A 27,048-nucleotide genomic window follows, 5' to 3' on the forward strand; every position below is an offset into this window, starting at 1 on the left:
CACTCACAGCACACGGATGTGCATCCGTGTGCTGTGCGTGATTTTCACACACCCATTAACTTCAATGGGCGATAGGTGCATAGAAAATGCACCAATATAGGACATGCAGTGAGTTTTACGTAACGGACACACGCTGCGTGAAAACTCCTGCATGTGTGAATGACCCCATTGAAATTAATGGGTCAGTGTGCTGTGCGTGATTTTCATGCACAGCACCTAGACGAGTTTTACTCTCGTCTGAATGAGAACTTAAATTGCTCAATCGACAAAAAATAAAAAAGTTATGGCTTTCAGAATATGGCAATGCAAAAAGTTTGGTTTAATGCAAAAATGCAAAAAGTTTGGATTAACACTGAGGAGGATAGACAATCTTGAGCTGAGCTTGCTGCTCACGGAGCATGCAGTTAGTGGGTTAAAACTGGAGGGTGAAGACATGGGTGAGCAGGATCAGGTAAGTAGCTGGGTTAATGTAGTTAGGGGCAGTAGAAAGGGGTCAAAGAAAAGGAAGGCCAATCCGGTTTCTGGCATTCCAGGCAAAATTGCCAAGTTGGGTGATGATGCGAGGGTGTCAGTCTCAGAAATGGCAGCCCTAGTGGATACTGATCTCCCTAACAGCCGGGAGAACAGCCTAGCTAGTAGTCGGCGGGATGGTAATGCAGGTAAGCCAAGACAATTGATAGTCGTAGGGGATTCTATAATCAGGAAGACGGATAGAATAATTTGTCGCCAAGACCACCTCAACCGAATGGTTTGCTGTCTCCCTGGTGCCAGGGTTCGGCATGTGGTGGAACGGGTGGACAAATTGCTGGGAGGGGCTGGTGATGATCCAGCTGTCGTGGTCCATGTCGGTACCAACGACAGAATAAATGGTAGGTGGAGGAGCCTTAAGAATAATTTTAAAGAACTAGGCTACAAGCTGAAGGGAAGGACCTCCAAAGTAGTATTCTCAGGAATACTGCCTGTGCCATGCGCATCACAGGAAAGACAGCGGGAGCTCAGGGAGTTAAATGCATGGCTGAAGTCTTGGTGTAGAGGAGAAGGATTTGGGTTCCTAGAGCACTGGGCTGACTTTTCATTGGGGTACAAACTGTATTCTGCAGATGATTTGCACCTAAATGGAAGGGGGTCCGCTGTGCTGGGGAGAGAATTCTAGCTGGGGTGGCGGAGTATTTAAACTAGGGCTGAGGAGGGAGGTCAATGTAGAAAAAAAGGGGTAGCCAGGTTAGAGAGGGGTCAGACTATATTGGTGGGGGGAGAAACAGAATGTGGGGAGAGGACTAGACAACAAGATAAGGAGATCCTTTCGTTACAAAACATCAGTGTAAATAAAAAGGCCCAATTAATGTCAAATCACATTTCTGATAATAAAAGTGAAAAACTGACAGGCAAGTTAAAGTGTATGTTCACAAATGCCAGAAGTCTAGCAAGCAAAATGGGGGAGCTGGAGGCCTTGATACTGGAAGAAAATATAGATATAGTTGGTGTTGCTGAAACATGGCTGGACTCTTCACATGACTGGGCTGTAAATCTACAGGGTTTTACACTTTTTTGGAAAGACAGGACAAATAGGAAAGGTGATGGTGTATGTCTGTATGTGAGAAATGATATGAAGGCGAGTCTGAAAGAGACAATAGTGGGTGAATACTGTGAGGAGGTTGAAACCTTGTGGGTGGAACTAGAAAGGGAGGTAAACACTGAAAAAATTACTTTTGGTGTAATCTATAGACCCCCCAATATAACGGAGGAGATGGAAGTTCAGCTATATAAACAGATGGAGCGGGCTGCACAGGCGGGTACTGTAGTGATAATGGGAGATTTTAATTTCCGGGATATTAATTGGTGTCATGGTTCAGCTTCAACTGCAAAGGGGAGACATTTCCTCAACCTGTTGCAGGAAAATTTTATGGGCCAGTTTGTGCAAGACCCGACTAGAGGTGAAGCTCTGTTGGATCTGGTCATTTCTAATAATGCAGATCTTGTTGGGAATGTTAATGTTCGTGAAAACTTCGGTAACAGTGATCATAATATAGTTACATTTTACCTATACTGTAAAAAACAAACGCAGGCTGGGAGGGCAAAAACATTTAATTTTAAGAAAGCCAATTTCCCCAGGATGAGGGCGGCAATTCAGGATATGGACTGGGAAGAACTAATGTCAAATAATGGGACAAATGATAAATGGGAGATTTTCAAATCTACTTTGAGTTATTATAGTGCAAAATTTATTCCTATAGGTAACAAGTATAAACGACTCAAATTAAACCCCACATGGCTTACACCTTCTGTGAAAGGGGCAATACACGACAAAAAAAGGGCATTTAAAAAATACTAATCTGAGGGTACAGCTTAATAAAATCTATAAAAATGTAATAAAATTAGCAAAAATACAAAATGAAAGGCAGGTGGCCAAGGATAGTAAAACAAATCCCAAAAAATTCTTCAAGTATATAAATGCTAAAAAGCCAAGGTCTGAACAGGTAGGACCCCTAGATAATGGTAATGGGGAGTTGATCACAGGGGATCAAGAGAAGGCAGAGTTACTAAATGGGTTCTTTAGCTCTGTATATACAACAGAAGAAAGAGCAGCTGATGTAGCCGGTGCCAGTGCTGTTAATATATCAGTTGATATACTGAATTGGATGAATGTAGATATGGTCCAAGCTAAATAAAATAAAATAAATGTGCACAAAGCCCCGGGACCAGATGGGTTACACCCTAGAATTCTTAAAGAGCTTAGTTCAGTTATTTCTGTCCCCCTTTTCATAATATTCAGAGAATCTCTAGTGACTGGTATAGTGCCAAGGGACTGGCGCAGCGCAAATGTGGTGCCTATTTTCAAAAAGGGCTCTAGGTCTTCCCCGAGTAATTATAGACCAGTAAGCTTAACATCCATCGTGGGGAAAATGTTTGAGGGGCTATTGAGGGACTGTATACAGGATTATGTGACAATAAATAGTATTATAAGTGACAGCCAGCACGGTTTTACTAAGGACAGAAGTTGTCAAACTAACCTAATCTGTTTTTATGAAGAGGTGAGCAGAAGCCTAGACAGAGGGGCCGGTGTGGATTTAGTGTTTTTGGACTTTGCAAAGGCATTTGACACTGTCCCTCATAGACGTCTAATGGGTAAATTAAGGACTATAGGTTTAGAAAATATAGTTTGTAATTGGATTGAGAATTGGCTCAAGGACCGTATCCAGAGAGTTGTGGTCAATGATTCCTACTCTGAATGGTCCCCGGTAATAAGTGGTGTACCCCAGGGTTCAGTGCTGGGACCACTTTTATTCAACTTATTTATTAATGATATAGAAGATGGGATTAATAGCACTATTTCTATTTTTGCAGATGACACCAAGCTATGTAATATAGTTCAGTCTATGGAAGATGTTCATGAATTGCAGGCAGATTTAAACAAACTAAGTGTTTGGGCGTCCACTTGGCAGATGAAGTTTAATGTAGATAAATGTAAAGTTATGCATCTGGGTACCAACAACCTGCATGCATCATATGTCCTAGGGGGAGCTACACTGGCGGATTCACTTGTTGAGAAGGATCTGGGTGTTCTTGTAAATCATAAACTCAATAACAGCATGCAGTGTCAATCAGCTGCTTCAAAGGCCAGCAGGATATTGTCGTGTATTAAAAGAGGCATGGACTCACGGGACAGGGATGTAATATTGCCACTTTACAAAGCATTAGTGAGGCCTCATCTAGAATATGCAGTTCAGTTCTGGGCTCCAGTTCATAGAAAGGATGCCCTGGAGTTGGAAAAAATACAAAGAAGAGCAACGAAGCTAATTAGGGGCATGGAGAATCTAAGTTATGAGGAAAGATTGAAAGAATTAAACCTATTTAGCCTTGAAAAAAGACGACTAAGGGGGGACATGATTAACTTATATAAATATATTAATGGCAGATACAAAAAATATGGTGAAATCCTGTTCCTTGTAAAACCCCCTCAAAAAACAAGGGGGCACTCCCTCCGTCTGGAGAAAAAAGGTTCAAGCTGCAGAGGCGACAAGCCTTCTTCACCGTGAGAACTGTGAATCTATGGAATAGCCTACCGCAGGAGCTGGTCACAGCAGGGACAGTAGATGGCTTTAAAAAAGGGTTAGATAATTTCCTAGAACAAAAAAATATTAGCTCCTATGTGTAGAAATTTTTCCTTCCCTTTTCCCGTCCCTTGGTTGAACTTGATGGACATGTGTCTTTTTTCAGCCGTACTAACTATGTAACTATGTAACTATGTAATCGTATTAACCAGCAGAATAAAGTTCAGTTGTTCAGTTGTCATTTTTACCCCACATTGAAAGATGTAAAAACAAAACCCTCAAAAAAATGGAGGATTCAAATTTTTTCCAATTCCACCCGCTAAAGAATTTTTTTGTTACATGGTGTTTTAGTTTCAAAAGGTATTTATTGGTATATCGGTTCAGAAATGTGATATACAATTACATTTAGTTAATCCTCGCGCAGGAGGATACATTAGTAAGTGCTTGTATCAAACAGGGAGACATTTACAGGGAAATAAGGGATTTGGAGGGACATAGGGTGGGAAAATATAAACCAACCAACTGAGCCATAAAATTGTACATATCAGTCATATGACTGTAGAGCGAGCCTAGTGTCACATTGTTGGACCACAAATTATAGTGTAATAGTATACCGAAAGTTGGGTGAATGAGGGGAGGAAAACCATGGGTCCACACCATACGATAGAGGTGGAGTGAATCAGTTCTCACAGCCTCAAGTTTTTCAAATATAGCTATACGATTGACTCTATTAATAACCATAGAGATATCAAGATCAGCTGTGCGCCACTTGGACGCTATATAGATTTGAGCCGCTAAGAGTATAAACTGGGCAAGCTTAAATTTAGAATTCGGCATTCTGGAAGGAATGGCTCCTAGTAGACATGTAGGAAGCCGTTTTGGGACGGTAAACTGGCAGATATTAGAGATCAAAGTACAGATACCCGACCAAAAAATTGAGACTCGTGGGCACGACCACCATGTATGGTACATAGTACCATCCAAGGCACATCCTCTAAAACACTCGGCCGAAACCGTTGGATATATGGCGTGGAGCTTTGCCGGGACGTAGTATGCTCTATGTAACAATTTCGTGGACGTCTCAACCAAGGATACCTGCCAGCTACCCTTTCCAATAGTGTCACAGCATTGTCTCCACTGTGCAGGTGAGAGCGCGGCACCCATGTCCTCCTCCCACTTCAACATATACGGTAATTTGGTATTGGGGTGTGGGGTATTAAAAATACTGTATACCATAGATAACAAACCCTGCCGAGAGGGCGAGAAGATTAATATTCTTTCCAAAAGGGTGTAGGTCATTTTAGTTTGGGTATGAATTAATTTGCGCAAAAAAGAAAACATCTGGATAGCCCTATACTGCTCATGGGCAGGGGGGGGTATGGGCCTCATTGAATTGCGCATATGATATAAGATGGTCAGCCCTAATGAAGTCATGAACTTTTGTTAGGTTTTTGGAATACCACCAGCGATAGCTTGAGCTCTGAAGTCCCGAGGGAAACCCCAGATTTCCAATCATAGAAAGCAGCAGGGAGCATCGGGACTGCAGCCCATGTCGGAATCTAACTGATCGCCACAGAATGAGGGAGTGATATGATAGAAGGGAAATATTCTTTAACGTAGTCGGTAGGGGAGATACCATCCACAGCAATGCGCCCCATGAATAAGGTTTAATTTGAGCCGCCTCCAATGAGACCCACACCGGTGTCCTATCTGGCGGGAGATGCGTTAGTAACAGTTGGGCAACCCTAGCCGCCTTGTAGTAGTGTAGCATATTGGGAACCGGGAGCCCCCCCACTCTTTTATGATACATCATGACACGTGTCGATATTCTGGGGCGTTTGTTGCTCCAAATAAATTTAAAAATGTCTTTCTGGAGGAGTTGCAGATCACCTTTCTGAAGGGGGATAGGAAGGGTTCTAAATAAATAGAGTAATCTGGGAAGGGTCACCATTTTGATCGTATTAATTCTACCCACCCAAGAGATCGGTAGTTTAGTCCACTTCGCCATATCAGCCCTAATGGTCTTAAATACCGGTGGATAATTGTATTTGTACATTGTATCAAGGGATGGGGTCAACGCTATGCCCAGGTAGGGGAGGTAATGCGTTTGGGTGTGGAAGCCAAAATTTATTTCTATCAGTTTTTGCAGGGAAGGTGGAACGTTACAATACAGGGCCTCCGATTTAGATTGATTCACACGTAATCCCGAGACTGCAGAGAAGGAGCCGAGAGCCGCCATCAGATTCGGGAGGGAAGTCAATGGTTTAGTTAGCGTGAGGATGAGGTCATCAGCAAAGAGGCTTATCTTTTGTTCCCCTTTTCCAACATTCGGTCCTGTAATATTTGGATTACATCTAATGAGTTCCGCTAACGGTTCCATAGCGAGTGCGAATAAAGCTGGCGATAGGGGACAGCCCTGTCTAGTACCTCTCCGGATATGTATAGGATGATGTGTGGTAGTTGGTAGTTTAAGGTGTGCCTCAGGGTTGTGGTATATTGTCTTGACAGCCCGAAGAAAGGACCCCCAATCCCCACCTTTTCTAATACTTTAAATAGGTATTCCCAGGAAAGGCTATCAAAAGCCTTTTCGATGTCTAATGCTAGAAGGACCATCTTGGATTTAGTGACGTTGGCTGAATGTATAGTATTGAGGATTTTCCTAACATTATCAGGTGCTTCCCGTCCTGGAATGAATCTTACTTGATCTCTATGAATTCATTGAGATATAAACCTGTTCAACCGTTTGGCTACAATAGAAGTAAATATTTTAGTGTCTAGGTTAAGTAGCGATATCGGTCTATAATTACCTGCTATCAAGGGGTCCTTGTTAGGTTTGGGAATAACTGTAATCATGGCGGAGAGAAATTCAGTAGGCATGGGCCGACCCTTCATCAGATCTGTACAAAAGCTTACTATATGCGGGACTAACTGCTGAGAGAATTTTTTGTAGTATAAGGCCGTGAATCCATCGGGTCCCGGGGCCTTCCCCAATTTCAACTCTTTAATAGTGTCCTCTACCTCATCGCTCGAAATCTCGGCATTCAAAAATTCAATCTCCGTTTCGGAAAGTTGAGGGATGTTGACAGAAGCCAAGAAATCCCTGATCGCAGCCTCAGGAGGGGGAGAAGGGTTAGCATATAAAGTTTGGTAGAACTTGGTAAAGACCTCATGGATACGGTCCGGGTTAGAGGTGGCCTGTCCCAGGCGTGATTGGATATGAAACACCTGATTGATTCGCTGCCGAGCCTTAAGCTGTTGGGCCATAAGTTTATCTGGTTTATTGGCCCATTTATAATATTTTGATTGAGTCCATCTAAGGGCTTTTTCTGTCTTATTGGTCAGTAACATATCAATCTGGAACTTAGCATCTTTAATAGCACGAATGAGATACAAGGAAGGACTTCGTTGGTTGGCCGCCACCAGTCGGGCCAGTTTAGCTTCAAGAGCATTTTGAGCCTGAGACCGTTCTTTTTTACAACGAGAAGCCATTGCTATTATCCTGCCCCTTATAAATGCTTTATGGGCAAGCCACACAGTATGTGAGTTAACATCAGGAGTGGAGTTGTCCACAAAGTACTGAGAGAGTTCAGTCTGAATCTGGAGCTGAACCGTAGGGTTAGATAAGAGTGACTCATTGAGCCTCCAGGAGAAGGGCATAGCACCTCGTTTGGAAAAGTCAAATTCAGCTAGAACTATATCATGGTCCGACCAGGCCGACAGGATATGTCTAGAGTAGGCCAACAAGGGGAGGGAGTTAGTTGAAGTCAGGATCATGTCGATCCAGGTGTATAGACGATGTGCCGGAGAGAAGTATGTATAACCTCGTTGCGCCCCATTATATTCTCTCCAAGTGTCTGCAATAGAAAGCGAGCCAAAAATCTTATTGATCAAAGCCACCTGACTACGCGTGCGTCTACAGGGAGGGGGCGAGGAACGGTCTAGTGTAGTGTTCATCACAAAATTAAAATCCCCACTCCATATTAAGTGTTGGTACTGTAGAGTGAGTAAGGTGTCATGTAACCCGTCAAAAAACGGAAGCGGGTCTTCATTTGGAGCGTAAGAATTCACTATACATAGGACTTTATCATATAATATACCTAGTATGATCACAAATCTGCGCTGGGGGTCTACTATAGATTCAGTGACCTGGATAGGAAGATTATTCTTAATTAGGGTGATCACTCCGCGTGATTTAGAGGGAAATGTAGCAGAGTAAAATCTAGTATACCGGGGATGGAAGAATTTAGGATGAGGCGTAGGTGTGAAATGGGATTCCTGCAAACAAATAACATCGGTGTTATGCTTAACATAAGATAGAAATGCTTTTCTCCTTTTTTGCGGTGAATTGAATCCCCTCACATTATGACTTAGTACTCTACACATAATACAAGGAAGGAAGTAGCATACGATCGGCAGTTACCCAAAGCAGAAAATTAGTAGGCATACAGTGTAGCGGGAGTAAGTGACTGGTACTTTTCGCATAATAGGCTCGTATATGGCATAGAGAGCGAGATAAACAGGTTAAACAAAAAACAATGGACAAGTGTCCAACTATTCTGTGGAGTATTCCGCAGACAGGTAGCACCTCCTGGGGTGCACATCTCTGCTACAGCAATTCTCACAAAAAAGGGGGCCAGCATGGTGGCCAGCAGCACTAAGCCTGATGATAGGATCTAGCCGGAAAGTCCCTTGGTATAAGAAATAGCGACGATAGCCTAGATAAGGCGGAGCATATAGAAATAATGTGATTCCCCATAGGGCATGATACTCATCTGGATATCAGGCGAGGATCTTTATACATTGTGTCCTCCTAGTCCCCGAGGATCGGGCAGCCTAGTAGTGGAGTTTGAGGCTCTTGGCCCGGCCGTCCAGGTCCTAGTCGGTCGTTGAGGTCTGGGCGGAAGGGCTGAGATAGGGACCAATGGAAGTCCAGCACAATGCAAGGCCTCTCGACCCTCTGCCGGCGATTTAACCACATAGGTTCTGTTGTTGACCTGAAAATTAAGCGAAAAGGAAAATCCCCATCGGTAACGGACCTGGGCCGTCTGTAACGCTTGAGTGATGTCTCGCATTTCTCTTCGACGTTGGAGTGTAGAAGGTGCCAAGTCAGCATACAAGTGGACTGAGGGTGGCATCCCCGGTAGGGGTCAGAGATTCCGTGCCGCCATTAGGATGCGATCTCTTGCCTCTGGATAATGAAACTTCAGTATCACATCACGTGGTAGATCCTGGTTGCGTGGTCGCGTCAGGGCTCTGTGAACCCTATCCATCCGAAATAAATCAATGGCAGCTTGAGCTACGAGGGTACGAAACAGCGTGGTGAGAGTGGGTTCCAGTTCTGTAACGGTTTTCGGTAGGCCTCTGACACGTAGATTTCCTCTCCGGGACCTATTCTCAAGGTCTTCTAATTTCAATTCCAGTGCCTCCAACTGTGCTGCGTGTGTGTCGATATCTCTGCGGTCCGTCTCCAGGGCATACGCCATGTCATCGGCTCGGGTCTCTATGTCAGAGACTCGTTGGCCCACTTCATGTATTTGGCGGGAAAATTCGGCCACCGCATGTGTTAGTTCAGTTCGGAACAATGCTGCAATATTCCTGAATAACTCATCAGTGTCAGTGTGGGTAGTGGTCGCTGAAGGTGAGGGTGGCAGGGATGTTTCTGCCGCTGATGAACTCTCACTGACCTGAGCTGCAGCCAGGTCGGCCATGATGGATTGCCTCGTGGTACGGAAGATCTCCGGTATAGTTTGTGAAGGAGCTGGAGTCGCCGATCCCCGAGGCTTTGATTTGTTGGTCCGGGTCATACTGCACATTACCGGGCTTTTTTGGCTGCGAAGGAGCTGTGTAAAACAGCGCTAATACGGCTTGATCAGTGCTGCTGGAGCGGAGCTCACATCAGGTGCGTCCTGTTCTTGGAGCTTCGCGCATGCGCCGTTACATGGTGTTTTAACCCCATTTTTTTCTTTTTCATTTTCGTTTTTCACTTCCCGCCTTCCAAGAGTCATAACGGCTTTATTTTTCCATCAATAGAGTGGTGTGAGGGCTTATATTTCTATTGGTAGCATTTAAAGTACCATATAATGTACTTGGAAGCTGAAAAAAATATTATTTGCCTGCTGAAATTGGAAAAAACTGCGATTCCTCCATTATTTTTTTTGTTCTGTTTTCACATCTTTGACCGTGTGGTAAAAACAACAACTTAACTTTATTTTGTGTCTCAATACGATTACGGTGATATCAAATTTATATAGATTTTTTTAATATATTTTACTACTTTAAAAAAACAACAACTTTTTGTTAAAAAAAATTGTTTTGTTTCACCACATTCTTAGAGCCATAACTTTTTTTTTTTCCATGCATTGAGCGGTGTGAGGGCTTATTTTTTACAGGAGAAGCTGTAGTTTTATTGGCTCTATTTCTTGGTACATATGACTTTTTGTTCACTTTTTATTAAATGTTTTTTGGGAGCTAAGGTGACCAAAAAACTGTGATTTTAACGGTTTACAATTTTTATATTTTGTTCATTAACATTAAATAACGCTATATTGTAATAGTTCAGACTTGTACGGACACAGCAATACCAATTTTGTTTATGGTTTTATTTTTTACAGTACTTCAGAGGAACAATGGAAAAAGGGGAATTTTTTAAACTTTTTTTTGCACTACTAAAAACTTTATATCACTTCTTTTTACACATTTTATTAGTCCCCTTAGGAAACTTGAACCACCAATCGTTAGATCACTGGTACAATATACTGCAATACTAATGTATTGCAGTATATCGTCATTTTTACGGGCATCTGTTAAGCCCATCTGTCACGAAGGGTCTGTGGACCCACTGGACCGTACCGCCTTGGCGATAAGGCAGCTGGCCAACAGGGCGCAGGTGAATGTCTATAGTTCCTATAGGTACCTGTGGCAGCTCAGACAGCAGCAAGGCAGGCTCGGCTGGGACTAGGCAGCAGGTGGACGTCAGGTGAGGTGAAGCAGGTCAGGTGTGGATACAGCACAACATGACTTTGGCACAACACAGTGCTCGACCAGGATGGTATGGAATGCTAGGAACAGGAACAGGTACAGGAACAGGAACAGGTAACACACTAGGATGCCATCACATAGACAAACTAGGGAACAACAACAACGCTCAGGAATCGAAGCATGGGGCTGGACCCCTCTTATAGTCCAGAGTACTCACGGGTCAAAGTTCGTCAAAAGGTCCGATGCGCATGCTGCCCCTTTAAGAGCGGGCACGAGCGTGCGCGCGCACCCTACGGGATCCAGCTGAGTTGAGTGGACCAGAGCGCTGGCATCTCCTGAGGAGGAGGCTGGGGCCAGCGCTTGCCGACTCGTAACTGTGGCTGTCAGAAGGGGCCAGGAGCTGACAGCCTGCAGCCACGGACATTACAGTATCCCCCCTCTTACGCCTCCTCTTCTTGGGACCGGAGCGAGAGAGAAACTTCTTCAGTAGAGCAGGAGCATTGAGGTTCTCCTCTGGCTCCCAGGACCTTTCTTCTGGACCAAACACCCTCCAATCCACCAAATAAAAGGTCTTTCCTCTCACTTTTTTGGTGTCCAGGATCTCTTGATCCTCAAAGGTGTCTGTAGGGCTGCTGGTGGCAACCACAGGGCTAGGAGTCTTGGTTTAGCGGTTCAGGACCACCGGCTCCAGGAGGGAGACATGGAAGGACTTGGGGATCTTGAGGGTAGGAGGCAGCCGAAGCTTATAGGCGACAGGGTTGATCTGCTGCAGGATCTCGAAGGGTCCGAGGAACCTGGGAGCAAATTTGCATGATGGCACCCTTAGTCGGATATTCCTGGAAGACAGCCAGACCCTCATGCCAGGAAGAAACTGAGGAGGTTCTCTTCTCCTTGCGTCAGCCTTCCGTTTCATGCGGTCAACTGCCATCAGGATGGAGGATCGAGTTTGCTGCCAGATCTGTAGGAAGTCTCTGAAGTTGGAGTCAGCCGCTGGAACCTCGGAAGTATTGGGCACCGGGAGAGGAATTTGTGGGTGCTGGCCGTAGACAATGAAGAACGGTGTATTCCTTGTAGACTCGCTGGTGTGATTAATGTAGAAGAATTCTGCCCATGGGAGCAACTGCACCCAGTCATCATGCTGCTTGGAACTGAAGTGGCGTAGGTAGTTTTCCAAGATCTGATTGATCCTCTCGACCTGACCATTGGACTGAGGATGGTAGGCTGATGAAAAGTCCAATTTCATACCGAGGAGTCCGCAGAGAGCTCTCCATAACTTCGCGATAAACTGAACCCCTCGATCAGACACAATATGGTGCGGCAAGCTGTGCATGCGGAAGATGTGCTGGATGAACAGCTTGGCCAGCTGAGGAGCAGAAGGAAGACCGATCAGAGGAACGAAGTGGGCCATCTTCGAAAATCGGTCCACCATCACCCAGACAGCACTGCATCCAAGAGAGAGAGGCAGATCCGTAATAAAGCCCATAGCTATATGTTGCCAGGGAGCATTGGGCACAGGCAATGGCTGGAGCAGACCAGAAGTTCTGGAGTGAGCGGCCTTGTTGGCTACACATACAGAACAGGAAGAAACAAAGTCCATAATGTCCTTGGGCAGCATGGGTCACCAGAAATGACGAGAAATCAGATCCCGGGTCTTACGGACCCCCGCGTGACCTGCCAGTCTAGAGGAGTGTCCTGAGCAGAGGATTCTTCCACGATCAGCCAGGCGCATAAAAGTCCTCCCTGGAGGAATGTCCCCAACTTGCAGGGGATTGACAGAGACAATGCAAGATGGATCAATAATGTTCTGTGGACTCTCTATGGTGTCTTCCATCTCAAAAGACCTAGACAAGGCATCGGCCCTCACATTCTTGTCGGCCGGGCGATAATGGAGCTCAAACTGGAACATTGTAAAGAACAGTAACCACCTGGCCTGATGACGGTTCAGCCATTGGGCGGTCTGAAGGTAGGTCAGATTCTTGTGGTCTGTAAAAATCAGGATTGGATGAGTTGCGCTCTCTAGTAGATGTCTCCATTCTTTCAGGGCCAACTTGATGGCCAGTAACTCCCGATCCCCAATCGAGTAGTTGCGTTCTGCGGAAGAGAAGAGCTTAGAAAAATATCCACATACCCTTGACTTGCCCTTGGGACCTCTCTGGAACAGGAGTGCACCAGCACCGACAGAGGATGTGTCCACCTCCAACGAGAACTGCAGAAAGACATCCGGATGATGGAGGATAGAGGCTGATGTGAAGGCACTCTTCAGGCTATTGAATGCAGACTCTGCCTCGGGAGTTCATACCCTTCTTAGTAAGGTTAGAGTCAGTAAGGTGAAGTTTGGAATAAACTGCCTGTAAAAATTAGCCAATCACAGAAAGTGCTTGAGAACGTGGCCATTCCAGAACAGACTTTACCTTCTCAGGATCCATCTCGAGACCTGATGTAGCCCAGGAAGAGTAGAGCATCTTTGTCTAACACGCACTTCTCCAGCTTGGCGCACAGACGATTCTCCCTTAACCGTAGCAGAACTTGATGGACATGTCTCTGGTGCGTTATAGGATCTGGAGAAAAAATTAAGATGTCATCAAGGTAGACTACTTCACAAACATAGAGGAGGTCACGGAAAATGTCATTCACAAACTCCTGGAAGACCGTGGAAGCATTACACAGGCCGAAGTGCATAACTAGATACTCATAGTGTCCATCACGGGTGTTAAATGCAGTCTTCCATTCATCACCCTTGTAAATCCGGACTAGGTTGTAAGCCCCACATAGGTCTAGTTTAGAAAAAATCCTGACACCACGTATACGATCAAACAGTTCAGAGATCAGTAGCAACGGATATTTATTCTTCACCATGATCTGGTTGAGACCTCGGTAGTCGATACAAGGACAGAGAGAGCCATCTTTCTTTTTGACAAAGAAGAACCCGGCTCCTGCCGGGGAGGAAGACCTTCGTATGAAGCCAAGTTCTCATTCACATAGGCGGACATGGACAGAGTCTCTGGCAAGGAAAGAGGATATACCCTACCACGGGGAAGGCATGCACCAGAAATCAGCTTGATAGGACAGTCATATGCCCGATGTGGAGGGAATGTCTCCGCCTCCCTCTTGTTGAAGGCGTCCGAAAATGCTGCCAATGACCAAGACAGTGAAGGCTGAGCTGACCGAATCTGAACCAGGCAATGACCTTGACACTCAGGGCCCCATTGCAGAACCTCTCCAGAATTCCAGTCCAGAACAGGGGCATGCATTTGGAGCCAAGGCAGGCCCAGCAACATAGGGTTAACAGCTTTGGATAGCACATAGAAAGGCAGAAGTTCAGAGTGAAGGGCTCCCACTTGGTGCCTCAGCGGCTTGGTCACAGCTATAACTGGGTCTGGCAGAGGTAGTCCATTCACAGAAGCAACTGTCAACGGGTTCTCCAGGGGGGTGGTGGGTAATTGCAGAAGATCCACCGGGTCTCTACGGATTAAATTAGCAGCGGATCCAGAGTCTAGATACGCAGAAACCTGATGTGTTTTCTCGCCGGACACTATGGTCACAGGTATGGACAATCTAGATGGAAGTCCATTCTTACCCAAGGTTGTCACTCCTAGATAACTTATACTGGTCCCTTATCACAGACTCCTTAGGAGGATCGACATCTGAGGACAGCAGGTGTTGCTGCAAAGTAGGAGCCAAACTGGGAAGGACTCCCTCCCGTTGAACCTCTTGGAGACATTCTCAGATCCGTATATCAATCCGGGCAGACAGAAGGACGAGGTCGTCCAGGGTAGACGGCAGATCTCGGGCGGCAAGTTCGTCCTTAATTCTAGAAGCCAGTACATGCCAGAATGTAGCCACCAGAGCCTCATTGTTCCATAACCGCTCTCCCGCCAGGGTGCAGAAGAGGATGGCTTACTCACTCATGGAGGTGTCTGCTTGGCATAGGTTAATCAAAGATGCCGCTGCAGATGAGACTCGTCCAGGCTCCTCAAACACCAATGCGAAAAGTCTGGAGGAAGGCTTGGAAGTCACAAGTCTCTGGACCTTGTCTCTCCAAAATAGGGTTCGCCCATGCAAGAGCCTTGCCAGTGAGGAGAGAAATGATGAAAGCGACCCTTGCGCCATCAGACGAAAATGTCCTACTATACAGGCTGAAGTGGATCTAGCATTAATTAAGAAATCCACGACAGGTACTTGCTTCTCCATCATAGCGGTCAGGATGTGGCAAATAAACATGCGGTTCAACACTGCCAAGAGGTGTAATAGGAGGAACAGCAGCTTGTGCCTTCTGCCGACGTGCAAGGATGTTTAACGCCTGGAGGAGTTGGTCCTGTCGAGACCGGAGGTCCAGCATATCCGCTCGCATCTCCTGTGATGTCGTCATGGTCTTGAATCGACCAGCGGGTTCCATGGCCTGAGCGTAATGTCACGAAGGGTCTGTGGACCCACTGGGCTATACTGCCTTGGCGCCTTGGCGGTAAGGCAGCTGGCTAACAGGGTACAGTTGAATGTCTATAGTTCGTATAGGTACCTGTGGCAGCTCAGACAGCAGCAAGGCAGGCTCGGCTGGGACTAGGCAGCAGGTGGACGTCAGACGAGGTGATGCAGGTCAGATGTGGATACAGCATGACACGACTTTGGCACAGCACAGTGCTCGACCAGGATGGTATGGAATGCTAGGAACAGGAACTGGTACAGGAACAGGAAACACACTAGGAGGCCATCACAGACAAACTAGGGAACAACAACAACGCTCAGGCATCGAAGTACTCATGGGTCAAAATTTGTCAAAACGTCCGGTGCGCGCACTGCCCTTTTAAGAGCGGGCATGAGCGTGCGCGGGCACCCTACGTGATCTGGCTGAGGTGAATGGACGCGAGTGCTGGCGTCTCCTGAGGAGGCTGGGACCAGTGCTTGCCGACTTGTGGCTGAGGCTGTCAGGAGGGGACCGAAGCTGACAGCCTGCAGCCACGGTCATTAAGCCACAGGTAGGGCTTAACAGGCAGAATGAAGGCAGCCCTAGGGGCCTTAATTGGGACCCTGGGCTGCCATAACAACCATCGTCACCCCCAATCTTGTTGCAGGGGGCCATGAGCTGTCGGAGGGGGCCGCCCCCTCTTTTTAACGCCTCAGATGCTGAGGTCGCTATTGACCACAGCATTGGAGGGGTTAAACAGCCAGGAACAGCGCGATTGCTACTCCTGGCTGTTAGTCCTGGGTGTTGGCTGTAAAACACAGTCGACACCCGCAGCATTTGGAGCGCGCTCCAAGAATAACCCCTCGCACCTGGACGTACCGATGCGCTAATAGTGCCAATAAAAACTACAACTTAGCCCATGTGTCAACTCCATACTTTCCCTACCGACTTCTGTCATACATATACAACAGATGACGGGAAGGGGTTAACATTGCCTGTGAACTGTGTGACATCACATGACGCAACTATAAACTTCCTCACTGGCACAAATGAAAAATTTGTTTAAAAAGTTAACTGATTAAAAATAAAATTGAATAAATATCTATGGAAAACAAAACAAACAAATAAATGAATAATTTTTATCACATAAGACAGTAAACAGTAGAGAACATATGCATACTTGTATTCCTGTACTCACATCTTACAATACAAGAAACATCACATAAGACAGTGATCAGTAGAGAACATACCATACACATACTTGTATTCCTGTACTTACATCTAACTATAGAATAAATATCACATAAGACAGTGATCAGTAGAGAACATGCACATACTTGTATTCCTGTACTCACATCTTACTATACAATAAATATGACATAAGACAGTGATCAGTAGAGGACATGCACATACTTGTATTCCTGTACTTACATCTAACTATACATTAAATATCACATAAGACAGTGATCAGTAGAGAACATACACATACTTGTATTCCCGTACTCAATCTAACTGTACAATAAATATCACATAAGACAGTGATCAGTGGAGAACATACACATACTTGTATTCCCATACTCAATCTAACTATACAATAAATATCACATAAGACAATAATCAGTGGAGAACATACTTGTATTCCCATGCTCAATCTAACTGTACAATAAATATCACATAAGACAGTGATCAGTTGAGAAAATGCACATACTTGTATTCCTGTACTCACATCTAACTATATGATAAATATCACATAAGACAGTGATCAGTAGAGAACATGCACATACTTGTATTCCCATTCTAAACTAACTATACAATAAAGTCATTGTGTAATGCTGGGGGTAAGGAAATAGACAAGTGAGCCCTAATCTACCCGCCACTCAGTCCCTGCCTACTTGCAACGACCCGCCCTAGGCGACGGGGTACAACTGGGCGACGGTCCCTACGCTCAATAAGTGCACGACAGACAAACAGACAAGGGTACACAAGCAAGGGAAAAGGGGCAGTTGCCCACGGCAATACCGTGAGCAACAAGAGTGGTGAACGAGCCGAGTCAAAACAGGAGTGTACGAGGTACCAAACGCAGAGCAGGAGAGTAGTGAACAAGTCGAGTCAAACCAGGAGTGTACGAGGTACCAAACGCAGAGCAGGAGAGTAGTCAGTAAGCCAGGGTCAATATGAAGCAGGGTCAAATGGTACAAGACGCTGCAGCAGGGCCAGGAAACAAAACGAGAAGAATCACAAGCAAGGAGGAACAGGAAAGGCAGGTATAAATAGACAGAGGGCGGGAGCTAGCTCCGTCTGGCCAGGCTGTGATAGGCTCTCCCACTCCTAAGCCTGCCTTCCTGAGTGGTGGAAGATGGAGTCAGTCTCACAGACATAGAAGCAGGTGCAGACTGATTACCTATGGGCGTGGATACAGAAGCTGTGCCTGGCAGATCCTTAACACATTGTATCAATGTTTTATGCAACCCCTAAAAGGCCTTTAACCTCTAAATGACCAAGCTTGTTTGGACCATAATGACAAAGCCATATATTTCAAATCTGGTATGTCTGACTTTATCAGAGAATAACTCTGCAATAGTTTTGCATATATAAGTAGTTGTGAAATTATTTTTTTTCATCACATGTTGTACTTTATTTAGGTGGTAAAAGTAGACTGATACGATATGTAAAAATTAATTCTAAACTTTTTGTAAAAATTACATTTTGTAAAAATTTTATTTTTGCTCTATTGTTGTGAACTGCAATGTCACATGTACATGCATAATGTACACATTTTTTTTAAATTAAAATATATAATTAAAGTATATACTTCCATCTTTTGACTCTATTTTGGCAGCACTTTTGAAAATATTTGTTTTAGCAATTTAGAAGACTTACATTTTTAATAATAATTTTATAAATTTTGAAGTACATTGAGTATTTCTGCACCAAGCCAAGTTTTCAGATGGCCATTGGTGTCAGAATGATAATAACCCCCATAATTGAACCCATTTTTTTTAAAACTACACCCCTTAAAGTATTCATTAAGGGGTGTAGAACATATTTTAATTCCACAGTTGTTTTGTAAGAATTCATGCAAAACAGATGAAAAAAAAAAAATTTACTTTTTTAACAAATGTATAATTTTAAAGGCAGATTTGTTTGTAAAGTGAACAAAAGAATGAAGTAACACACAATCTGTCACCCTGTTTCTCCTTTGTTTAAAAATACCCCCGTTGTGACCGTAATGTGCTCCCTGGAGTGCTGGAGGAAAATGTATTCGACTATGTGGCAAACTCGAGTTTGTTCACATGATGAAAAACACTGATAGGGCTTTAATGTCAAGTTATTTTTTATAGTGACTGGTCATACAACATCTCATTAGCCCCATCAATCCCTATATAAGGGACAAATGTGCTGTCACAAAGGGTCTGTGGACAAGTGGCGGATTAAGTAGACCATAGGTCCTGCGCTGTTCCACAAGCTTGGGCCTCCTTCTCCACCACCACCCTGCCACGCCGTGTCTATATTAAACACCACCTTTCTGTGTGAGCATTGACAAATGAGTGTTACGATTCCCCTTGTCAAAGGGCTGTGTCCCTACATACTGACAGTCTCCAACCATTGCTGACTGTATCACACTGTGTAGGGACACATCCTCCTGACAAGGGGAATGGTAACACGCATTTGTTTATTAGTCCTGGCTGCACAAAGGCTTTTTATAGATTACAAGGATTTCCTATAATGGACATTTCAGGGGAGGGGATGGATCTATAAATCAAATGACTCACAAGTGATGTCTTCTATAATGGGAGTCGTTCTCTTTTCTTCTCTTCTCCATCTGACACAGACCGTTATGGCGACTTCACCTAATGACTGCAGAGTGTAATGTCGGGGTAGGGAGACAGACAGGTGAGCCCTAATCTACCTGCCACTCAGTCCCTGCCTACTTGCACGGCCCATCCTAGGTGACAGCGTACAACTGGGCGACGGTCCCTACGCTCAATATGTGCACGACAGACAAACAGACAAGGGTACATAGAAGCTAAGGGAAATGGGGCAGTTGCCCATGGAAACACTGTGAGCAACAAGAGTAGTGAACGAGCCGAGTCGAACCAGAAGTGTATGAGGTACCAAATGCAGAGCTGGAGTGTAGTCAGTAAAGCCGGGGTCGATATGAAGCAGAGGTCAATAGTAATAGCAGGAACAGCAGAGCCAGGAAACAAGAGAGAATCACAGGCAAAGTCAAGCAGGAAATGATGGTATAAATAGACCGAGGGCGGGAGCTAGAACCGTCTGGCCAGGCTGTGATAGGTTCTCCCACTCCTCAGCCTACCAGCCTGAGTGGTAGCAGATCGAGTCACTCTATCAGACCTAGGAGCAGGTGCAGACTGATTAACCACGGGCGTCGACAAAGAAGCTGTGTCTGGCAGATCCTTTACAGTACCCACCCTTTTATGAGGGGCCACTGGACCCTTCCTAAGTGGACCTGGCTTATTGGGGAACCGAAGATGGAACCTCCTGAGCAATACCCCAGCGTGAACATCCTGGGCCCGTATCCATCCAATGGACCAGGTACTGGAGGGAGCCTTGGACCATCCTGCTGTCCACAATCTTGGCCACCTGGAATTCTACCCCTTCAGGGGTGAGAACAGGGACCGGAGGTTTTCAGGAGGGAGGCATGAAACACGTCCTGTATTTGAAAAGACGGGGGTAACTCCAGCCAGAAGGAGACAGGGTTAAGGACCTCAATGACCTTGTACGGCCCTATATACCGGGGAGCAGATTTTTGGGACGGAACTTTAAGGCGCAAATTTTTTGAAGACAGCCACACCAGATCCCCGACCACAAACAAGGGGTTAGCAGAATGTCTTCTATTTGCCTGAGTCTTTTGAATGCTCTGGGACGCCTCTAGGTTCTTCTGAACCTGGGCCCAGACTGTGCACAGTTCCCGATGAACGACATCTACCTCATGATTGTTGGAACCACAAGGTGAAACGAAGGAGAACCGTGGATTAAACCCAAAATTACAGAAAAAGGGGGAGACCCCTGACGAGTTACTGACCCGGTTATTAAGGGAAAATTTGGCGAGGGGAATGAAGGAGACCCAATCATATTGACAGTCAGAGATAAAACACCTTAAATATTGTTCAGTTTGGCCATTAGTTTCAGGATGGAAGGCCGAGGAGAAGGACAGATCAATCTCCAACTTTTTACTGAAAGCTCTCCAAAACAATGAAATAAATTGTACCCCTCTGTCAGAAACAATATTGACCGGAACCCCATGGAGATGCAGGATGTGTTTGACAAACAAGGTAGCTAACTTCTTGGCAATGGGTAGTTTCTTGAGGGGTACAAAGTGGCACATCTTACTGAAGCGGTCTACTACAATCCACACCACTGAGTTGCCTTGAGATGGAAGCAGATCGGTGATAAAATCCATGGAGATATGGGTCCAAAGTCTCTGGGGAATGGGTAAAGAACATAGTAAGCCCGCTGGTCGAGACCTGGGAGTCTCTTGACCTAGCACAAATTTCACAAGCGGCGACGTAGGCCTTAACGTCTTTAGACAACACAGGCCACCAATAGTTTCTAGCAATGAGGTGCTTGGTACCCAGGATGCCTTGATGGCCAAATAGTGCAGAGTCATGATTTTCCCTGAGTACCCTTAGCCGAAATTGCAGGGGAACAAACAGCTTGTTCTCAGGAAGGTTCCCGGGAGCTGAACCTTGATAAGCCGCAATTTCGGAGACTAAGTCAGAATCAACAAAGGATATTATTATACCTGGGGGCAAAACACAAGCAGGATCTTCCTACGAAGGAGGGGTGACCATGAAGCTACGCGACAGTGCATCAACATTAATATTTTTAGACCCAGCCCTATAGGTGACCACAAAGTTGAATCTAGTAAAAAACAACGCCCATCGGGCATGTCTCGGGTGTAGCCTCTGAGCAGATTCTAGGAAAACCAGATTCTTGTGGTCAGTAAGGACCGTTACCTGGTGCCTATCCCCCTCCAAGAAGTGGCGGCACTCTTCAAATGCCCATTTAGTGGCTAAGGGTTGCCCACTTCATAGTTACTCTCAGTGGGCGAGAACTTCCTGGAGAAGTAGGCGCAGGGACGGAGATGGGCGAGGGACCTGGTACCCTGGGACAAGACAGCACCCACTCTCACCTTGGAGGCGTCAACCTCCACAATGAATGGCTCCATTTGGTTAGGCTGAATCAGCACTGGGGCAGAGATAAAGCACTTCTTAAGGATCTCAAAAGCCTGGACCGCCTCCGGAGGCCAGTGGAGGAGATCAGCACCTTTGCGAGTAAGATCCGTAAGAGGCTTAGCGATGACCGAGAAGTTAGCAATAAATCTCCTGTAATAATTTGCAAACCCCAGAAAGCACTGTAACGCCTTCAGGGAGGCTGGTTGGACCCATTCAGACACAGCCTGAACCTCGGCAGGGTCCATGCGGAATTCATTAGGAGTGAGGATTTGACCCAAAAATGGTATCTCCTGCACCCCAAACACACATTTTTCGGATTTAGCAAAGAGTTTGCTTTCCAGAAGGGCCTGGAGCACCTTCCTGACATGCTCAATGTGGGAGGACCAGTCCTTGGAAAACACAAGTATGTCATCAAGGTACACTACAAGAAATACCCCCAGGTAGTTTATGAAATTCTGGAAGACCGCGAGAGCATTACACAACCCAAAGGGCATGACGAGGTATTCGAAATGACCTTCAGCCGTGTTAAACGCAGTCTTCCACTCATCCCCTTCTCTGACTCGGATAAGGTTATAAGTCCCCCGAAGATCAAACTTAGAGAACCATTGGGCCCCCTGAACCTGATTGAAGAGATCAGGAATCAAAGGAAGAAGATACTGGTTCCTTACAGTGACCTTATTCAAGTTTCGGTAATCGATGCACGGCCTAAGACCACCATCCTTCTTCCCTACGAAGAAGAAGCCAGCACCTACCAGAGAAGTAGAGGGGTGAATGTAATCCTTGGAGAGGCTTTCCTGGATATATTCTCTCATGGCCTCACGTCCGGGACAAGAGAGATTAAATATCCTACCCTTAGGGAGCTTAGCTCCTGGTACCAAATCGATTGCGCAATCGTATTCTCTATGAGGAGGTAACACTTCGGAAGCCTTTTTAGAAAAAACATCAGCGAAGTCCTGAATAAACTCAGGTAGAGTGTTCACCTCCTCAGAGAGAGAAATAAAATTAACAAAAAAACAGGACGTCATGTATTCATTACCTCATTTAGTAAAATCCCCAGTATTCACGTTAAACGTGGGATTATGCATCTGCAACCAGGGAAGGCCTAAAACCAAATCGGACGATAATCCCTGCATCACCAGTACAGAGCACTGCTCCAAATGAATGGAGCCAACAATGAGTTCAAAAACAGGGGTATGCTGCGTAAAAAATAACCATTAGCAAGTGGAGTGGAGTCGATACCCACTAACGGGACAGGTTTTGGCAAATCAATCAATGGCATAGCTAGAGACATAGCAAATTCCACAGACATAATATTAGCAGAAGACCCTGAATCCACGAAGGCACTGCCGGTGGCAGACCTACCCTCAAACAAGACCTGAAAGGGAAGCAAGACCTTATTATGTTTCATATTTACGGGAAATACCTATGCACCCAAGCGACCTCCCCGATGGTCATTTAGGCGCGGAAGTTTTCCGGCTGGAGTATTCTTACGCCTAGGACAGTTGTTCACTTGATGCTTGTCATCCCCACAGTAGAAGCAGAGACCATTCTTCCTGCGGAGCTCTCTACGTTGTTGGGGAGACACGGAGGCCCCGAGTTGCATTCGTTCATCCGAGTTTTCCGTGGAAGAACGAAGCAACGGAACCTCGGGAGCCATCATGGGGGAGCCAGAGGAGAAGGCACAAAAACGTTCAAGTTGTCGTTCCCTGAGACGTCGGTCAAGACTTACCGCTAAAGCCATAACCTGATCTAGAGAGTCAGAAGAGGGATAGCTAACTAATAGGTCTTTCAGGGCGTTCGACAGACCCAATCTAAACTGGCACCTCAAGGCAGGGTCATTCCACCGAGAAGCTACACACAACTTCCTAAAGTCAGAACAGTACTCCTCAACGGGTCTCTTACCCTGACGTAAGGTCACCAGCTGACTCTTGGCAAAGGCAGTCTTGTCAGTCTCGTCATAGATGACCCGGGACATAATTATACCCACTCGCTGGCTCTCAGAACCTGAGAAGTGGGGCCTTAGACGGAAATAGAGCCTACAACTCTCCCGAAAGGAGAAAAAAGTCTTCCGGACCCCTGAGAACCGGTCAGGCAACTTGAGGTGGGGTTCAAGAGGTGAGGTGGAGGGCACTACCTGGTTAGCATCACGCTGGTCGCACCTCTGAGCCAAGACTTGGACCTGTAGGGAGAGACCCTGCATTTGCTGAGCCAGGGTCTCAAGGGGGTCCATAGTAGTGTAGGAACCAAGGTAGAAAAGGTATATGGGCCTGTGATTATGTAATGTCGGGGTAGGGAGACAGACAGGTGAGCCCTAATCTACCCGCCACTCAGTCCCTGCCTACTTACACGGCCAGTCCTAGGCGACGGCGTACAACTGGGCGACAGTCCCTACGCTCAAAATGTGCACGACAGACAAACAGACAAGGGTACACAGAAGTTAAGGGAAATGGGGCAGTTGCCCACGGCAACACCTTAAGCAACAAGAGTAGTGAACGAGCCGAGTCAAACCAGGAGTGTACGAGGTACCAAACGCAGAGCAGGAGCGTAGTCAGTAAAGCCGGGGTCGATATGAAGCAGAGGTCAATAGTAATAGCAGGAACAGCAGAGCCAGGAAACAAGAGAGAATTACAGGCAAAGACAAGCAGGAAATGAACGTATAAATAGACCGAGGGCAGGAGCTAGAACTGTCTGGTCAGGCTGTGATAGGTTCTCCCACTCCTCAGCCTACCAGCCTGAGTGGTAGCAGATCGAGTCACTTTATCAGACCTAGGAGCAGGTGCAGACTGATTAACCACGGGCATCGACACAGAAGCTGTGTCTGGCAGATCCTTTACACAGAGTTTCCGGATGATAAATCTTTGCCCCTCGATTCTGCAGCCATTTTCAGCGTCTATAGCAACACAAAAATTCAGAAACGAAACCCCCTAAATTGTTTTACACTCGAGACCAAACTCCTAAGCGAATGAAGACCCCAGGCCCATACATTAACTCAGACCAATAAATTCAATCCCCAAGGGGTAACGAAACGTTTAAAAATCTTTTGGCATGTCATAGTGATATGTCAGAAGTTTTGATCGATGGGGGTCCGAGCACTGAGACCCCACCGATCACTAAAACAAAGCAGCAGGAGTGCTCGGGTGAGCACTGGTCCACTTCATTTCTGATCGTCTTTCGTTGGAGTAGTGTACAGACTCATAAGCTTTCTATGAAGCCCGAACAGCTCAGCTATCAGAGGAAAGACGATCAGAAACAAAGTGGCTCCTTCTGCCACTTTTGTTTTAGCGATTGGTGGGGTCTCAGTGGCCAGAACTTTTGACATGTCACTATGACATGTAAATTTTTTTTTTTAAAAAGTTGTTACCCTTTAAGCAGTCAGACACCTCTCCCCCTTGCAGTATAATAACTACTGAAGGCTCTATAAGGGAGATTATACTGCAAGGATGGGTTCTGAGCATCTGAGGGCTCTATGGGTGAGAAACTATTTCACACACAAAGATTTAGAAACTAAACACCCTATATACAATTCACACTAACACCACACACTATATATTCAAAGCACACACTACATACACGCACACACTTACACTATATAGACTTACATTACAGACACTATAAACTCTATACACACAGCACACACTATATAGAGTTACATTATACACACAGCATACACTATACAATATATACACACTGTACACACATATTATATGCAATATACACACACACTTACGCTATACACACTTACAATTAACACTCCATAAACTCTATACACACAGCACACACTATGCAATATATACAGACTATACACATATATGCAATATACACACACACACACACACACACACACACACACACACTATATATACACTTACAATTAACACACTATAAACTCTATACACACAGCACACACTTTATAGACTTACTTTTTACACACAGCACACACTATATAAAATATACACACTATACACACATATTATATGCACTATAAACACACACACACACACACACACACACACTATGTACACTTATATTATACACACAGCACACACTGTATACACTTACACTATGTTCACTATACACAAACAACACTTACCACAGCCTTTTCCTCTGTGATGCTTGTGCTCGGGTGCAGCCTCCAGGACCTTAATCATGTGACTGTGATGTCACCACAAATCCTTCACCTCCTACTTGCAATCTTGCCGTTATCAAGCTACTGCTGGAGGTTTAGACAGGCTGGACAGTGCACAGCAGCACAGAGGAGTTGACTGTCAGTGAGAGAGACTCCAGCACCTGCCAATCACTCTCTCTGACAGTCCGCTCTCAACAGCTGATTTGCTGTGCCGCCAGCTCCCTGTTCCCTGGCCGCAATTTACTCCATGCACATGCTCCCCTTCATCAGCAGGTTGGGCCGATGACCGAAACAATGCAGCAGCCAGCTGCTGGACTGTTCTTTATTAACTGATGTGTGGTTTTGGAAGCCATGGTCCCCCTGTGAGCCTTGGGCCCCGGGCGGCCGCCTTAACTGCCCACATGAGGATCCGCCACTGCCGTGTACCCACTGGGCAGCTGGCCGACAGGGCACAGCCTTGGCGGTATGGCAGCTGGCCGACAGGGCACAGGACAATGTCTATAGTTCGTATAGGTACCTGTAGCAGCTCGGACAGCAGTATGGCAGGCTCGGCTGGGAATAGGCAGAAGGTAGATGTCAGGCGAGGTGAAGCAGGTCAGACGTGGTATACAGCATGACACAACTTTGGCACAGGACAGCGCTCGACCAGGAAGGTAAGGAATGAACAGGAACTGGAACAGGTACAGGAACAGGAAACAGGAACACACTAGGAGGCCATCACATAGACAAACTTCAACAACACTTAGGCATAGAAGCAGGGGGCTGGACCCCTCTTATAGTCCAGGGTACTCACGGGTTCAAAGTTCATCAAAGGTCCATTGCGCGCGCTTCCCCTACGGGATCCGGCTGAGGTGAGTTGACGCGAGCGCTGGCGTATCCTGAGGAGGAGGCTGGGGCCAGCGCTTGCCGACTCATGGCTGCGGCTGTCAGGAGGAGGTTGGAGCAGAAGGCCCGCAGCCACGGACATTACAGTATCCCCCCTCTTATGCCCTCTCTTCTTGGGACCAGAGCGAGAGAGAAACTTTTTCAGAAGAGTAGGGGCATTGAGATTCTCCTCTGGCTCCCAGGACCTCTCTTCAGGACCAAACCCCCTCGAATCCACCAAATAAAAAGTTTTTCCTCTCACTTTCTTGGTGTCCAAGATCTCCTTGACATCAAAGGTGTAGGCAACCGCAGGGCTTGGAGTCTTGGAATAGCGGTTCAGAATCACCGGTTTCAGGAGGGAGACATGGAAGGAGTTGGGATCCTGAGGGTAGGAGGCAGCCGAAGCATGTAGGCGACAGGGTTGAT

The 27,048-nt window shown here is 45.9% G+C and overlaps 1 pseudogene; it reads left to right on the forward strand.

The window, feature by feature from the left end:
• Positions 1–27,048, forward strand: part of LOC142656808 (uncharacterized) — a 609,035-nt pseudogene that overhangs the window by 12,101 nt on the left and 569,886 nt on the right.

Source organism: Rhinoderma darwinii, chromosome 1 (assembly GCF_050947455.1).
Source record: "Rhinoderma darwinii isolate aRhiDar2 chromosome 1, aRhiDar2.hap1, whole genome shotgun sequence".
NCBI lineage: Eukaryota > Metazoa > Chordata > Amphibia > Anura > Rhinodermatidae > Rhinoderma > Rhinoderma darwinii.